The 17174-nt window shown below is 47.6% G+C and overlaps 1 long non-coding RNA gene across 1 annotated transcript; it reads left to right on the top strand.

Moving 5' to 3' along the window:
• Nucleotides 1-50: 50 nt before the first annotated feature.
• Nucleotides 51-6834, top strand: LOC121462191. The gene is made up of 3 exons (XR_005976282.1): nt 51-151; nt 5540-5679; nt 6712-6834. It is a non-coding gene; the product is annotated as an uncharacterized LOC121462191 (long non-coding RNA).
• Nucleotides 6835-17174: the final 10340 nt, after the last annotated feature.

A 17174-nucleotide genomic window follows, 5' to 3' on the forward strand; every position in this document is an offset into this window, starting at 1 on the left:
GTCCCTGCGTCCCCGAGGTCTCCCCCATCTTCCCACCCCTTCCCCCGCGTCGCTGAGCCACGGCTATCGGGTTTCCTTCTGAGCTCCCGGCGGCCCCAGCGCGCCGCCGGAAGTGTGTTCCTGATTCTGGAGGACTCGTCTCACCCCCGAGGTCAGCCTCCACTAATCAAATTTCTGCTCTCTGCTCAGAGGATTGACAATCAGGACACCCAATCCGGCCTGGCCCCAGATGTGGTAGGCCGCTCACTGCCTGAAGCCTTAGTGGTTTAGGGTCCTCGTTCTTTTTTTTTTTTTACCTCGTTCTGTAGTGCTTTGTCCGTGGACACGATTGAGTTGGAGGTCACCTGTAATGCCCAAATAGGTAATATCCTTGTCCCTGGTGAATCCCACAACTAGATCTACAGGCCCATGATTTACCCCTATGAAACCAATTTATGGCCCCAGCTCCTCGTGGCCTTTACCATCTCAGTAGAAGATAGGTAAAGTCCACAAACCAGAAGCATCATACCCATGCCCCTTATGGCTGCCTGCCTTTGATACCTCTTCTTCTACCCTGACTGAGGCCTGGGTGATGACAATATGTGTCTCTCTGAGTATATTTGCACACGTGTATAAAGGTGCCCGTGGATGCCCAGAAAGGGGATCAGATCCTTTGGAGCTTGGGTCCCAAACAGTTGTGGGTGCTGATGTGGAGGCTGGGATCTGAACTCGGGTCCTCATGATTGAGCCACAAGTGCTCTTGACCACTGAGTCCTCTCCAGTTCCCTGTGTTAGGAACCTGTGGTAATTTTCTCCTATATAAAAGCCAAGAGCCTACAGTTGTATTGTTTTCCTGCATTTTACAAGCAAGCCATAGAAGCAGAATCCAAGATTGAGGAGTTCGCCTTGTGATCACCACACTGTGTGTGTGTGTGTGTGTGTGTGTGTGTGTGTCTTTGTGAATTTCTCCATTAAATATCAACTTGGTTTTTCAAGACAGGGTTTCTCTGTAGCTTTAAAACCTGTCCTGGAACTAGCTCTTGTAGACCCGGCTGGCCTCAAACTCACAGAGATCCACCTGCCTCTGCCTCCCAGGTGCTGGGTTTAAAGACATGAGCCACCACTGCCCAGTGTGAAGTCTGTTCTTGCTGGCTTCCATCTCAGTGGAAGACTTTAGAAACTTTACCTTCAAAAAAAAAATGTAGCTGGATGTGGTAGTCCCTACTGTTATCCCAGCACTCGGGAGATAGGCAGGAGGGTCGTTGCAAGTTCCAGGCCAGCCTAGGCTATGTTGTGAGAACTGTCTACACACACACACAGCAACAGTGACAATAACATAAAACAAAAAGCAAGCAACAAAAGCCCAATCCCCACACAAAGAACAACAAACTCACAGCAAATCCTCTTCCGTAAACAGAGGGAAAGAGCAAAGCTGGGGGTTGTGACTCATTCAGAGGCTGACACAGAAGGACCAGGATTTCAAGGCCAGCCTGGGCTACATAGAAAGTTCCAGACGAGACTGTGATACCTAAGGAGACCCTGATAACAGAGATAGAGAGGGAGGAGAATTTGGTAGGGAAAGAAGAAACAGGTTAAGTTCAGTTTAGGGGACATGGCACATTTAATGCAACAGTTGGTATAGTTAAACCAACTATAGGAGTTCAGGTTTGAGGAGGCAAAGCATGCTGGGCTTTGTGGAGGAAAGGCTTTCCCAGGAATTCAGCAGGTCCCACATGTCACTGAGTGTAGCAGTGAGCCCCATAGTCACCCTCTGGAGACATGGAGAAGCTAGACAAAAGAAATGGTATCACTACCATGTCCTGGGGGATTGGATCCAAAACAACTATCTTTAAGAGAAGCCAGGAAGGCGGAACAATAGTTCTTTCTTCCCCTTAGAACATCAAGTGAAGGAGCCGAGTATGGGCATGCTGGCTAGGAAGAGGATTCGCAGTGTTTCTCCTGCAAGGAGAAGACATTCAAGGTGTCGTGGGGCCTGACTCAGTTTCCAGTGTGGCACATGAAAGTGGGCCTAAGGGCTGGAGAGATGGCTCAGCGGTTAAGAGCATTGCCTGCTCTTCCAAAGGTCCTGAGTTCAATTCTCAGCAACCACATGGTGGCTCACAACCATCTGTAATGAGGTCTGGTGCCCTCTTCTGGCCTTCAGGCATACACAGAGACAGAATATTGTATACATAATAAATAAATATTTTTTAAAAAAAGAAAGAAAGTTGGCCTAAGGAGATGGATTTAATTAGAAGGCAGCATCAGAATGTCCAGGGCACATAACTGGCACCTGCAGTGTATTGCAACAAATAGCTGCTGCTCATGTCAACAGTCACAGGCTGATCACTGGCACACATGGAACACCTGGAAGATGCCCATGAAGATCGAACCCAACACAGCTCCTGGTCTTGGTGACTTAGACCCGGCATGCCTATAGAAGACAACAGGTTCCAGAGATGCAAGGCTGTGGGATTCCTGGGGAGCAGCATTGTTGGGCTCCCTGGAGACATAGCTTCCTTCACTCTGGTCATTGGAGACCCAGTCTGGTCACTACAATCAGGAAATCTCCCTCCTCCTAGGTGTTACTCCAAGGATGTGGGCTAGAAAAGGAGGCAGCAGCATTGTGACCTCAAGGTCCTCTAATTTAAACATGAGCCCAGGACCTAGGAGGAAGAGAAGGAGGATTGAAGACATGTATGTCTCCGATGCTGAGTCTGCTGATCTGCTCTGGGGGTGACCAGCTGCATGGTTTACTCAGCTTCCTCATTATAACACAAAAGCCCCTGCCACTTGCTGAGGATTTTACATAGATTATTCTCTTGGCCATTCACATTAATTTTCTATTAAAAGTTTTGAGGTCAGGGATATATCACACAGGGATATAAGAAATGATTACCTCAGCCCGGGCAGTGGTGGTGCATGCCTTTAATCTCAGCACTCGGGAGGCAGAGGCAGGTGGATCTTTGTGAGTTCAAGGCCAGCCTGGTCTACAAGAGCTAGTTCCAGGACAGGCTCCAAAGCTACAAAGAAACCCTGTCTCAAAAAAAAAAAAGAAAGAAAGAAAAGAAAAAAAAAGAAAAAAGAAAGAAAGAAAAAGAAAAGAAAAGAAAGAAACTTGGCCCTTTGATCAAGAATACTAAGAAATATTACAGAAAGATCCCATAAACTTACCCAGTTCCCCAAATTGTAACATCTACACTGTTAGGCATCTGTACTGGCCTGACCTCGGGGTATCTGCTCTCAGCTGTAGCCACTAAGAGCACCTCCTGTGCACATTCACTACGTTCCCTTTTAAAAGGGCTCTGCCCACCTCCACCTCCAAACTGTCTCCTCAAAGCACAGGAGAACATTGCCTTTCCCCAGAACAGCTCACATGATGCATTATCCGTTCTTCATTTCTCTGGGACAAATGTGTTAACTCCACAGTTACTCACAACATTTGCCCTTTGCCAGAAACTGATAGATGGGAGGACGTTACGCATAAAATTTAAAACCAAGAAGAGATTAACCTTGACTCTGGCTCATACCCTGATCACTGAACCCACACCAATCCAATTCTTTCTTTGTAAACTCCCATTGGTCCTGAAAGACAGAAAGCCTCCTCTACAGTTCCAGATCTTGCTTGGACTCTGCTCCGAATCCACATATTCCCCTCTGTTAAAGCATCTGCCCAATGTTCTATTAAAGCACCTGCCAGACTCTAAGGGCTGGGCCTCTGTAGCTGGGATAGAGTCAACTTCACTCTCTGTATCCCAGTATTTAAAACAGTGCCTCAAGGAAAAATAACAAAAGATGTAATAAATGCTACAGTTAGGGTGAAGAAATACAGAAAGACAGACAGGTAGATGGACGAATGGGTGGTGCATGAGTGCTTGGGCAGATGGATGAGTGAATAGCTTGGTGCATCCAAGATAGTTACATATATGGATGGATGCACGGGTACATGGATGTTTGTGTGACTGGATAGATGAGTGATGGGAGAATTGATGGTTAAATGGGTGGGTGGATACGTGCATATATGCAAGGATACATACATGTATATATACATGAATGACAGCTGGCTGGGGTAGATGCATGCTTGTATAAATGCAAGGATAAACATACATAAATACATAGATGATATGTGGATAGATGGGTGGATGGATGCATGAATGCATACAGGATGGATGGGTAGATGCATGGTGGGTAGATGAGACAGACAGGTAGATGGCTGACTGAATTAAGACACAAAACAAATGATAGAATTTTTTTATATTTATTTATTTATTATGGATACAATATTCTGTTTGCATATATGCCTGCTAGAAGAGGACACCAGACCTCATTACAGATGGTTGTGAGCCACCATGTGGTTGCTGGGAATCGAACTCGGGTCTTTTGGAAGAGCATGCAATGCTCTTAACCGCTGAGCCATCTCTCCAGCCCCAAATGATAGAATTTTTAAAAGGCTTATTTATTATTCATACAGAATATACAGTATTCTGTCTGCATGTATGCTGCAGGCCAGAAGAGGGCACCAGATTTCATTACAGGTGTTTGTGAACCACCATGTGGTTACTGGGAATTGAATTCAGGACCTCTGGAAGAGCAGTCAGTGTTCTTAACCTCTGAGTCATCTCTCCAGCCCCAAATAATAGAATTTGAAGTGTTGTGACATTGGGATGGGCTATGGGGAACACTTCAGAGGTGGTGTGTGTGTGTGTGATGGTGGTTATGATTCCTGGATCTTGAAATTTGCCCACCTATTGTGGGAAAGAAGACGTGGAGGTTTAGAGAAAAGAGCAGACTTGGTCAGCAAAGGCCAACTTTCTGGAAGGACTGTGAATTTTGTCTAGTAACGGTCAAGTCTAAGTAGTCTCTTCTTTTACACATGTATGTAGTATGTGTGTCTGCACCTGCATGTGTGGGCCCATGTGTGCATGTAGACACACACATGTATATATAGGCTATATATATATATATATATATACATGTGTGTGTGTATGCATGCAGGGGTCTGAAGTTGACATCAAGTGTCTCCCTTGGTCACTCTTTTTTATTATGTGTATGTATTGTCTTGAGGCAGAGTCTCTCACTGAGCTAGGAATCCACAGCTTCAGCTGGTTTGCTGCCCTGCTCCTGGGGTTCCCTGTGTCTCAGGAGTCCACAGCTTCAGCTGGTTCGCTGCCCTGCTCCTGGGGTTCCCTGTGTCTCAGGAGTCCACAGCTTCAGCTGGTTCGCTGCCCTGCTCCTGGGGTTCCCTGCATCCAGGTAGTCCTGAATGGTATAAGATCGCAGGCCGAGCAATTGGTGGGAAAAGGCCAGTAAGCAGTGCTTCTCCAGGGCTTCTTACATTAGCTTCTCCCTCCTGGTTCCTAGCCGCCCTTCTTGTATTCCAGCCTTGACTTCCTTCAGTGACGGACTTTGATGTGGAACTCTAAGCTTAAATAAACCCTTTCCTCCTCAGGTTTCTTTTGGTCATGGTGTTTGGTCACAGCATTGGAACCCTATGACAGAAATTGGTGCCAGGCTAAAGAGGAGGGCATTGCTGTTTCAGACCTGACCATGTGTTTTGCAGGAGGATGGTGGCAGTATCTGAACCTTGGGTTGGAAAAGCTGCTGAGTGCTCAGAGCTTGGTGAGCCCTTGTGGGAACTTGGAGGATCAACCCGAGAGCAGTGCCGACAGACAACGGAGGCCTGGCTTGTGAGGTGCAGAGGTAAGTTTTGAGAGTTCCTTAAAGACTGTTGGAAATATTGGCATTTTGAATTAAGAGCCATTAAAGTGAAACTCTAATTTACTGGAATTCTACATTAACCTGTTTCTCTTCATCTACATTTTGCCTCTGGGCTTTTTTTTTACCTTCCTTTCTGTATGTCCTACTGTGTCTGCTGGCTGGCTGGTTGGCCAGGGACTTCTCACTCTCTTGCTCCCTCATTCTCTTCTCCTTCTCCCTCCTTTTCTTCTTTCTGGAACCTAGATTTCTCCTCCTGATTATTCTCTCTGCCCGCCAGTCATTCCTATCCCTCTCCTGCCTGGCTATTGGCCATTTTAGTTTTTATTAGACCAATCAGTTGCCTTAGACAGCAGAAACAAATGTAACATATCCTTACATTGTTTAAAAAAATGCAACAGAAACAAAACAACACACCTTTACACAGTTAAAGTAATATTCCACAGCATAAACAAATGTAACACATCTTTACATAGTTAAATATTCTACAACATGACAATGTCCTGGATCATCAGTCTTGGAGCAAGCCAGTAAGCAGCACTCCTCCATGGCTTCTGGTTCAGCCCCTGCCTCCTGGTTCCTGCCCTGAGTTCCTGCCTTGATTTCCCTGGAGGATGGACTTAGAAGCTGCAAGGCAAACTAAACTCTTTCTTCCCCAAGTTGCTTTTGGGCATGGTGTTTAGTGACAGCAGTGGAAACCCTATTTAAGACTATATCAGCAAAGTCTGACTAGGATGGGCAGCCACAAGGATAGGAGCAGACTTGACTTTGGAGGGCGTGGGGTATTCTTTGTCACTGACTGGGGTGCTGACTGTGTTGACAGTTTCCCTTGCAAATCTGGAACACTTTGGTGTCTTTATCCGGGGCTTCCTTCTGCAGAGTCCTTTGTTCTCTGCAGGGGCTCTTATGGCCAGCAATTTCTGTTGCTTTATGAATAGATCTTCAGTTGATCTTCCAAAACCATTAGTACATTTGTTGAGAAATTTCTCATTTTTTTCCCTCCTCTTTTCTTTCCAGAGTTATAAAATCTAACTTGAATTTCCCAGTGTGAAGGCATGACATCCATGGCAGAGGCTCAGAAGCCGCGACCTGAGGCAAACTGGAAAGCAAGTGGAGATGAAGCATGAGGACTTTTCTCATGCCCTCACAGCACCCTTGTTGTGGTAAAAAGTGCACACACACACACACACACACACACACACCTGGTGGCATCTTCCATGTACTGCAGTGAACTCATTATTGAGGCTCTTAAATTCTGTTTGCAGGTACAGTGAAGTGCTTTAAGTGTGGACACTCAGGGTTTCTGAGATGACAGACATTGCCGTTCCAACAAGTTAGTTTTCTTTGCAAAAGTAAACAGCCTGCCCAAGGGCAAGTTCATGGTTACGGTGCCACTTAACGAATGTCTGAGAAATTCTTGTTTCCTGTTTAGACAAGCCGTGAGAAAGGTAATTGAGAAACAGGTCTGGAGAAAGCTGCTGCGAAGCACGGCCAGGGTGGGGGCAGGCTCTTAATCTCAGATGATAAATGGTTATACACCTCACCGGCTGCTGGCTCTTCACAGGTCACCCCTGCAGTAGAACTCAGGACATTTCTGTCATTTCCCATCCATTTCAATGTTCTCCATCCAGCAGGAGGAGGAAGAAGAGGATGAGATTGCCACCCCCATCACACCTGGCGAGTTGTCAGAACACTGTGTTAGAGTTTAAGACACTGTTCCTTCTGATTGAACCCCAAAGCAACCACCATGGTAGAACTGTTGTCCTCTGGAGGCATGTTCGTGTCCTTACCCCTGGTCCCAGGGTTGTGGCCAGTTCTTAGCATCCTTGACTCTTCTCTCCCACTCTACTGGCCACGGCACCCTGCTCTGTGCTAAGCAGTAAGGACTGTAAGTCACTTTATCTTATTTCAGGTATTAATAAAAATGATTTTAAAGCTAAAATGAGCAGGTCATGGTAGCACACGCCTGTAATCCAGCACTTGGGTGGTATAGGCAGAAGGTTCAGGTGTTAGTACAAGGCTAGCCTGGGCTACACAAGACCCTATCTCAAAACTACACGGTAAAATAGAAATTAGACAGGAAACACGAGGTTCATTTTTGTTTTAATTCTGTGTGTGGATGTGTGCAAGTTAGTGCACTTGCTGGGTGAGGACAGAGGTGTTGGATCTCCTGGAGCTGGAGTCACAGGCAGTTGTGAGCTGCCTGATGTGGGTGCTGGAATCAAACTCAGGTCCTCTGCGAGAGCAGTAGACACTCCTAACCTCTGAGCCATCTTTCCAGCTTATTTTTGATAAATACATTTCTCTCTTTTATTTTTTTAAAAAGATTTATCACATGTAGAGTGTTCTTCATGCAGGAATACCTGCATGACAGAAGAAGGTACCAGATCTCATTATAGATGGTTGTGAGCCACCACAAATTTGCTGTGGATTGAACTCAGGACCTCTGGAAGAGCAGCCAATGGTGCTCTTAACCACTGAGTCACATCATCTTAACAGCCCTGATAAATACCTTTAAAAAACAAAAAACAACAACAACAATAAAAAACCTGGCATTGGTATGCAGTCAAAAGAACAGGTGAACGGTGCCTTGAGAAACTGTGAGAGAGGCCCCAGGGCAGAAGGCCTTTTACCTTGAGGAACTGTGAGAGAGGCCCCAGGGCAGAAGGCAGAAGGCAGAAGGCAGAAAGCAGAAACCCTTTAAAGGCCTCTTTTACCTCGGGTGCATTTTAGTCCCTGGATTATTCCTGGACGTGACTTCCTGCCTCCTGCGTTAAACGTTTGCGTTCAGTTTATAAGCCGTGTTTATTCGTGTTGGATGTGGGGACACAGCTATAGAACCCAGTCTGGTCAGTGTACCCTGACTCTGGATATGGCCTCTGCCTTGCCTTCATACTTTCCCAGGTATAATCTATAGCACGTGCCAGGCTCCTGTGTTTCAGTTGGTCTGTCCTGAGAGAGACTGGGAAAGGTCTGCACGGTTAATATTTAGCATGTGCTTCCTGATGTCTGTGTGCATGTTTTTCTGCACTCGCACAGCCTTCCTTGGACCACTGCCTTCTTCGTTATGTTTGTATGTAAAGTGCACTGATCCTGAAGGGCGGCTGTCTACAGCTCGACTGCCATCTCCCCATCCTCTCTGGTCCTTGGATCCCCAGAGTAGCAGGCAAGAAAGTCTACACCAGGTGTGGTGGTTTGAAACCCTCCCCTGGGCTTGAGCCTTGAGCACCTGGGCTCCTGTTGGTAGCTTTGTTGGGTGAGTCATGGGGGTGTGGTGTTTGAATGAGAATGACCCTCAAAGGCTCACGTTTGCATCCTTGGTTCCCTGTTGGAACTGTTGGGAAGAATTATGAGATCTCGTTAGAGGTGCTTCAAAAGACTCAAGCCATTCCCAGGTGGTTCTCTCTGCTTCTTGCTCATGCACCAGGACATGGAAGGTCTCAGCTACTGCTCCAGCGTCATGCCTGCTGCCCTGCTCCCCACCGTGAGGACCACAGACTCCAACCCTCTGGAGCCCTCTGAGCCTGAGTGAGAAAACATATTTGCTACATCCTGACCCAACCTCATACTAAAACTAGGACCAGCCTGACCCACAGGTGTTCCTAATGCTCAGTGGGACCCGTGACTCACCTGCTGTTGCTCTGCTTCCGTGACTACAAGGCTTTCTGCTCCCCTCCATATCAGACAGAAGCATCGCGATGACACGGCTGTGCCCTATTCTTATTAAAAGTTCATGCTTGCTAGCCGCCACACCAACGGGACGTACCAAACCTGTGGTTTTGATCTTTCTATACCTCCTGCTCACTAACCTCGAGGTCATCTTGTAGTCACAGGAGTGGGTGCCTCTGGCCAGGTCTGGGTGGCTCAACAAAAATTTCAAATTCATGGAGTTCATCTGGTCACCTTCTCTTGGGTGAGAACAGCCTGGCTACAACACCCCAGATTAAATGTTTTCTCTTATAAGCTGCCTTGGCCATGGTGTCTCATCGGGGCAAAAGAAAAACAACTAGTACTCTGAGGAAAGAAGAAATCCCTTTGTTGTGTTTTTAAAGACAAACAAAAAACAGGAACACCCCCCCCCCACACACACACAAACTACAAAGCTGGGATGTCACCCAGGAAAGCGCTGACCCCTGGGAAGCAGGCCGGTCACCAGGGACCAGAGCAATGTCCATGAAGGGGAGCCTGGGCTGCCCTCCTCGAGCTGGACAGCTACGTGACTGGAAACAAGAGTCAAGGTGTCTGCTTCAGAAGTCCACAGAAGACCATGGTTCTTCGTGCAGGCCCTGGCAGTGAGGTGTCCCTGGGGTTTCCCCAGTTTCTGTCCCTGCCTCTCTGTATTTCTCTTTATATCGTCTCAGCGTTCATATTCCTCTTCTACACCAGTCATGTTATGTGGCTGCTTCGTATGGTCTTAACAGATCACATATGAAATGACCCTACTTACCCATAAGGTGACAGGCTCAGAGGTACTAGGGTAGGCTTTTAATGACTTGGGAACACAGATCAGTCCCCAGTTGGCAGCCAAGCTGCAGGTCTGTCTCGTTGCCTCTGGTGATACCTGGTGGAAGACGTTTCTATTTTCCTATCCTCCTCCCACCGGCCCAGCTTCCATGTGCTTAGATCTTGCCTGGCCAGCGGTACACAGCAGGATTGTTACACATTCCAGCCCAGGTGACTGTAGCTCAGTCAGGTGGCCCCGAGACCACTCCAAAAACCATCTCCAGGAGGGGGTCCTTCCCTTGGATCCCTGCCCCGGGGGCATCTGATGGAGTCACCTGTGTGACACCATTGGATCCTGGGGAAGAGCGAACTGAAAGCTAGCCACCTCACTGCAGGAGGGCTTGCGTGAAGGAAGGGCGGAGGTCGTCACGTCATGGCCACACTCACACTCCTGGCCGACCTCCTGCTGTGAGAGAGGACCCACGGGATCAGCTCCTTCCAACGGGCTGGAGAAGGTACTGACCATCACCAGTAGGGGGCGCAAGAAGCCACCGTATTTCTGATTCTGCTCACTCCAGCGAATGTATTGGTGGCTTTCACACGGAGCTGCACATTGATAACATCTGCACCTGGGGGTGTGGGGTCTTTATAAAAATACCACTGTCTGTGGAAAGACTTAAAGAGTCGCCTCACCAGAGAAGACTAACACCAAACACATAAAAATGTGCTTAGAAGCTTCAGCCACTGGGACAATAAATCAAAACCAGAGTTAAAAACCCCTGACATACCAGAACGCCAAATGTTGGCAGGATGAGAAGTCAGAACTCTCCTGAGCTGCTGACGGTGGGGAAAGTGTCACCACAGCCAGGAGACCATAGCCTGAATGTCCAGCAGGAAATGGATCAAGATGGTGAGGTGAAAGGAAAAAGCCACACCAGTGAGACTTACAGACTAACTCCTGCTCTGTTGACGGAGCCAGACTCAGGTGGGAGCATGCAGCATCGTGCCATGTTTATAAAAATTTGGAAAATTCCAATTATTTGGTAGTGGCAAAGGTTCACGGTTGGTTGAGGCTAGAGAGGATGGAGAGGGGCCATCCATGGCATGACCCAGGAGCTTAAGAAGCCCAGTGGACAATGATGTGCTCGTGCAAGCTATGATCCCACAGGTGAACATGTGTCAAATGTATCTAGGTGCCCACCCCGAAAGTGTACACTATACCTCTCAACTACACTTCAGTAGAGTTATCAAAAAAAAAAAATAGGTGTTGGGAATCATCATAGAGAGGCCTCATCATAGAGAGGCCTCATCATAGAGAGGCCTCATCATAGAGAGGCCTCTGTTGGCAGCTGATGGGGACAGATGCAAAGACCCACAGCCCAAATTGGAGATCTCTGTCGGGTCTCTCCCCTTGGAGCTCAGAGAACCCCATGGAGGAGGTGGAGGAAGAACTGTGGGAGTCAGAGGGGCGGAGAATAGACACCAGGAAGACACAGTTCACAGAATCAACTAAGCAGGGCTCATACAGCCTAGTGATTGTTCATAACAGTAGAAGTGGGGGTGTCTCTGGCTCTTTTGCCTGCTCTTGGGACTCTTTTCCTCCTACTGGATTGCCTTGCCCAGGCTTGGCGTGTAAGGGTTTGTGCCCAGTCTTTTTTTTTTTAATATTTATTTATTATGTATACTGTGTTCTCTTTGCTTGTACTCCTGCAGGCCAGAAGGCAACACCAGATCTCATGTGAGCCACCATGTGGTTGCTGGGAATTGAACTCAGGACCTCTGGAAGAGCAGTTAGTGCTCTTAACCACTGAGCCATTTCTCCAGCCCGCCCAGTCTTGTTGTATGTTGTTGTGCCATGTTCAGTTGGTATCCCTAGGAAGCCTGCTCTTTTCTGAAGGGAAACTTGATGTGGGATTCCCCTCTGTCTGATGTGAATACCAATGGTTCATAAAGAAACGGCTTTGGACCTATAATATTGCAGAACTTAGCTAGGCAGGGAAAACTAAACTAAATGCTGGAGGAAGAAGGCAGAGTTTAGAAGAAGCTATGGAGCCACTGCCAGAGACAGACATGCTGAAACTTTGCTGGAAGGCCACGACCTCATGGTGATGCACAGATTAATGGAGATGGGTTAAATTAAGATGTAGGAGTTAGCCAATAAGAAGTTTGAGCTAATGGGCCAAGCAGTGATTTAATTAATACAGTTTCTGTGTGATTATTTTGGGAGTCTGGGTGGCTGGGAAATGAACAAGTGCCCTTCCTACAAGAGAAACTGGGGAGAAGTGCATCTGGGGGAGAGAGGAGGAGGACTGGGAGGAGCAGAGGAGGGGGAAACTGCAGAATGGCTTGGGAAAAAAAAAAGAAAAGAAAAAAGGGGGGTTGGTGAGCTAGCTCAGTGAGTAAAGGTATCTTCCACTAAGTTTAACTGCCTGAGTTTAGTCCCCAGGGGACGGAGAGTGGTGACTGCTGCAGGTTGTCCTCTGACTTCATGCACACATGCACGTGTGCGTGCACACACACACACACATACACACACACACATACACACATGCACACACACACATACACACACATACATACACACATGCACACACATACACACATACTTTAAGTTAGTCATAACTTGACTACATTGGCCATCCATTTTTTAAAAATTTATTTATTATGTATTCAATGTTCTGCCTGCATGTATGCCTGCAGGTGAGAAAAAGGTGCCAGATCTCATTATAGATGGTTATGAGTCACCATGTGTTGGGAATTGAACTCAGGACCTCTGGAAGAGCTCTTGACCTCTGAGTCATTTCTCCAGCCCTGGCCATCCTGTTTTTTTTTTAATATTTTTTTATTTATTATGTATACAATATTCTGTCTGTGTGTATGTCTACAGGACAGAAGAGGGCACCAGACGTCATTACAGATGGTTGTGAGCCACCATGTGGTTGCTGGGAATTGAACTCAGGACCTTTGGAAGAGCAGGCAATGCTCTTAACCACTGAGCCATCTCTCCAGCCCCTGGCCATCCTGTTTTTAAACTCGGGACTGGGTGCAGTGGCCAGTGACTTTTGAGAATTAAACTCCGGTCATACATGGCTCCTAAATTATATGTGGTTCATGCTAACGTCCATATCAGCAGTTTGAAGTGCGGATTATTAAAAGTGGGCATTAAAACTTGGTTCTTACACGGTCTGGATAGCAGTCAAGTCAATAACTGGTTCAGTCCAGGCCAGAAGTAGTCAGACTGCAGACCCCTCCCTGGATGTCACATCTGTGCAGAACCTTGAGGGAGGCTTCCTGGATCTGTTTTCTTATGGACAAAATTGGTGGTCAGGTTGGGGTGTAGCCCAGTGGTAGAGCATCTGCTTGGCATGCACGGGGGCCTGAAGCCTGGTGAGTACCTCTGTTTCCAACATCCAGATATTTCAGAGCTGCACCGCAGAGGATCCCCCAGCACCAAGGAGGAAGCCACACCTGGAGTTTTGGTGGCATGGTGGCTTTCTTCAGAGATAGCGGACTGAGAGGTGCCATAGGCTCTTCCTGGCCCTGTGAATCACCGTGTTTATTCCCCCAGCTGCTGAGGTCACAGTCTAAAATTGTAGCAAGCACTGGGAGATAAAAACACATTTATTTCTCTTGTATAACCTAAAAGTGTCTGTATCTTTAAGCCTTGGGAGTAAATTACAAAATGAGATGTAAAAATCCGGCCCCCTTTCCCTCGGATATGTCGGCCATGGCATTCCCCTGGCAGAGAACCTCATGCTGCACCCAGGGAGCCTGCAGTCCTTGGCTGGCTTCACCCCACGTGTGACAGTTCAGCTTGGGTGCCTGCCTGGCCCTGTTCTGGCTGCAGGGCAGGGACTAGCAGAGATCAATAGTGCCTTAACTATTAACATAGCTGCCAGTAACAAATTCAAACATCGCGAGGCTGGAGAAATAGCTCACTAGTTAAGAGCCCTGCTGTCTTGCAGGGGACCCAGGTTCAAATCCCAGCAGACACATAGTGGCTCACAACCATCTGTAACTCTAGTTCCAGGGGATCCAACGCTGTCTTCTGCCCTCCATGGGCACCAGGCAAGCACAGACATAGATGCAGTCAAAATAGCCATACACATTAATAGTTATACACACACATCCAACCCCAGCGCTGTGAGGTGAGCTGAACTCCGCCCCTTTGGTTCATTTTCCTGTGGATGACTGTTACTGCCCCGTCTGTATTCGCAGACCATAGTTTTCAGTGCACATCCAATATATGCCACACAGAGTTAAGAAAAGAATGTGCTGAATAACTGCTGGATAGCATGGGTAAATATAAAAGATTTAAAACTTCTCTTGTAAGCGAAGGGAGCCCACGTGCAGTCTCTGCATGCTGTGATTTCTCCAATACAACATTCGGGAGAAATCAGAACAATGGCTGCTGGCGAGGGCGGGCTGAATGCACAGCGCATGTGCAGCGTTAGAACCATAGCGCTTTCTGCATGGTCTGCGATGCACTCCGACGGTTACTCTTGACAGTCAGCCTGACTGGATGGACGGAGAGATTCCCAGGTGATTGTGAGCCTGTGAGGAAGATTCCAAGGCCAACTAGATCACCGGGGCTCTGACCTAGTCAATGGCTCGGTCTACAGTTGGATTCCAAATTCAAACAGGCTATTGGGAAGTGATGGAGCTTTGGGTGGTGGGGCCTGTGGACCACTGGGGTGTGTCTGAAGGGTGCTTTTCAGCCCTAGCACCCTCCTTTTTCATCTGGTCAGCTTTATGAGGCGACTGCTGCCCTCTACAGTGCCCTTCCTCTGAGATGCTACTGCCTTGCCGCGGACTTACAGCAACAGAGCCATGAGGCCACGGACTGAAACCACAAGCCCAGATAGCTTTTCCTTCTTTCAGTTGTCTGTGTCAGGTGTTCTGCCAGCATGAGAACTCATCTAACACATGCAGCTTTTCGCTACGCATTTGTGCAGACCCACAGAATGTATAGAGGAGCCCTCCCGTAAGCCAGGCTTCAGTTAGCAGTAGCATACCAGCAGCTCACAAGGGCAGCGAGGGGGTCATACTGAAGGAGACATTACCAGCTTTTCGTCACGTGACAGAGTACCTAGGAAGCCTAAGAAGGAAGGACTTGTTTTGGCTCAGCCTCAGAGGTGTTGGTCCACAGTCCATGGTCAGTTGGCCTTGTACTGTGGTCTGTGCAGGGTGGTACAGCAAGGTGGAAGAGCAGGGCAGAGCTGCTCAGCTCATGAGGGGAGGGACCTGACAAGGTGTAGCCTTTTAGTTACCTGCAGATCTATTTCCTTCCGCTAGGCCCTGTCTCCCAAAAATGCCAGGGTGTTGAGTCCATCAAGGGACCTGCCCACTGATTAGTTCAGAACCCTGTGAATGCAAAAACACTCTCTCACCACTAAGGGAACAAGACAGCTTACCCGAGCCAAATGTGAGTGATGGTGGCCCAGGAACATGGATGTAGGTTGCTGGAACTGTAGGAAATTTTATTAGTTACAAAGGAAGTCACAAATCTAAGCATTGGGCACCACAGGGGGTGGGGACCACAAGGCATAGGGACCAGAGGGGTTGGGGATCACAGGGCATGGGGTAGGGGTGTTACAGCAAAGAGAGGAAAATCTCCTGTCCACTAAGGCCTCAGGCACTATCTGATAGCACGCTGAGACTACATTGTAAAAGTTCTGAAAGTCACAAGGCTGTTAGGTCAGACACAGGAGTGGCTTTCAAAGAGACTAAAATAGTCCAAGATAATCTGGCTCTGGCTCTGGTCTGCAACATTTTAACTCCCCACAAACAAGCAGCTCAGTCATTCGTCCTTGTCCTTGTAGAATGTGTGACAGGGGTGCCACTTCAGTTCCCAGTTTACCCAGGGTCCAGTCACCTCCCAATGGTGTGTCATGGGGCACATTCTTGGTCTCACTGATAAAGGAAGTCTAGAAACAGACACAGAAGGGGAGGCAAGGACAAACGCTGGAGCCAGAGACTCAGAGAGGGACAGACAGTTCTGAGAATCAGCAGGTGTCAGAGGGAGGAGATGGAAGGACGGACGGACGGATGGAGAAAGCTGCGGTTTGGATAGAGAGAAGTGAAAAGATGACCACGCTTTTGCACGTCACAGACGTGTTAAATGAGATGGTCTGCTCTTTCCCGACAACCCAGGAGCGATTTTCCCTTAACAAGGTCTGGTTTAACCACAGAGTAGAGAGCTGCTGGGTGTGGCTGAAACTCCTCAGGTTAGCTTCAGAAAGGCAGGAATAACCAACACCACCTATTGTTGTAAGTTTACCATCTAGTTCATTTAGAGTCAGCAAAGAAGGAATAGCTAATTATAGTTCCAGGGACCTTGACCCTTTAGCTTTGTGGACAGCTCAGAGCCCCTCCTCAGCAGCTGAACTTTAATCTTATGCAGCATGTGGCTCTTGACCCTTCACTGAAAGGCCAATGCTGGCTTGTTTTTGACCCAGCCACCATAGCCCCTGAAAAGGGCATCCTTCAAAAACGATAACTCTCTGCTTTCCGGGGAGTAACTGAGAACCCATTATGCCATTTGCTTCAGAGGAAGACGATGCATTGGAAATTCTGTCTCAAAGGTGTCTGGGAAGGAGATGGCTTCAGAAGGCTCTTACATCCCTTTCTTCCTGTCTGCTGTCTCTTGGATTTACCAATAGGGCACTGAGCATCCAACACAGGAGTTTTGGGGAGAAAATTTCATATAAGCTTTGATAAGTTTCAGCCCAAGGGATGTTTCTGGTTTTCTTTTTAAATGTTCCTCTTCGGTCTGAGGTTTTAAACTTGTAGATTTTTTTAAAAATATTTATTTATTTATTTATTATGTATACAATATTCTGTCTGTGTGTGCCTGCAGGCCAGAAGAGGGCACCAGACCTCATTACAGATGGTTGTGAGCCACCATGTGGTTGCTGGGAATTGAACTCAGGACCTTTGGAAGAGCAGGCAATGCTCTTAACTTCTGAGCCATCTCTCCAGCCCAAACTTGTAGATTTTTTGAGGCACAGTCTCACTAGCGACAGAGGGTGACCCTG

Source organism: Microtus oregoni, unplaced genomic scaffold (genome assembly GCF_018167655.1).
Source record: "Microtus oregoni isolate MIOR12 unplaced genomic scaffold, Mior012 000024F_ref0000369, whole genome shotgun sequence".
NCBI classification, from domain to species: Eukaryota; Metazoa; Chordata; class Mammalia; order Rodentia; family Cricetidae; genus Microtus; species Microtus oregoni.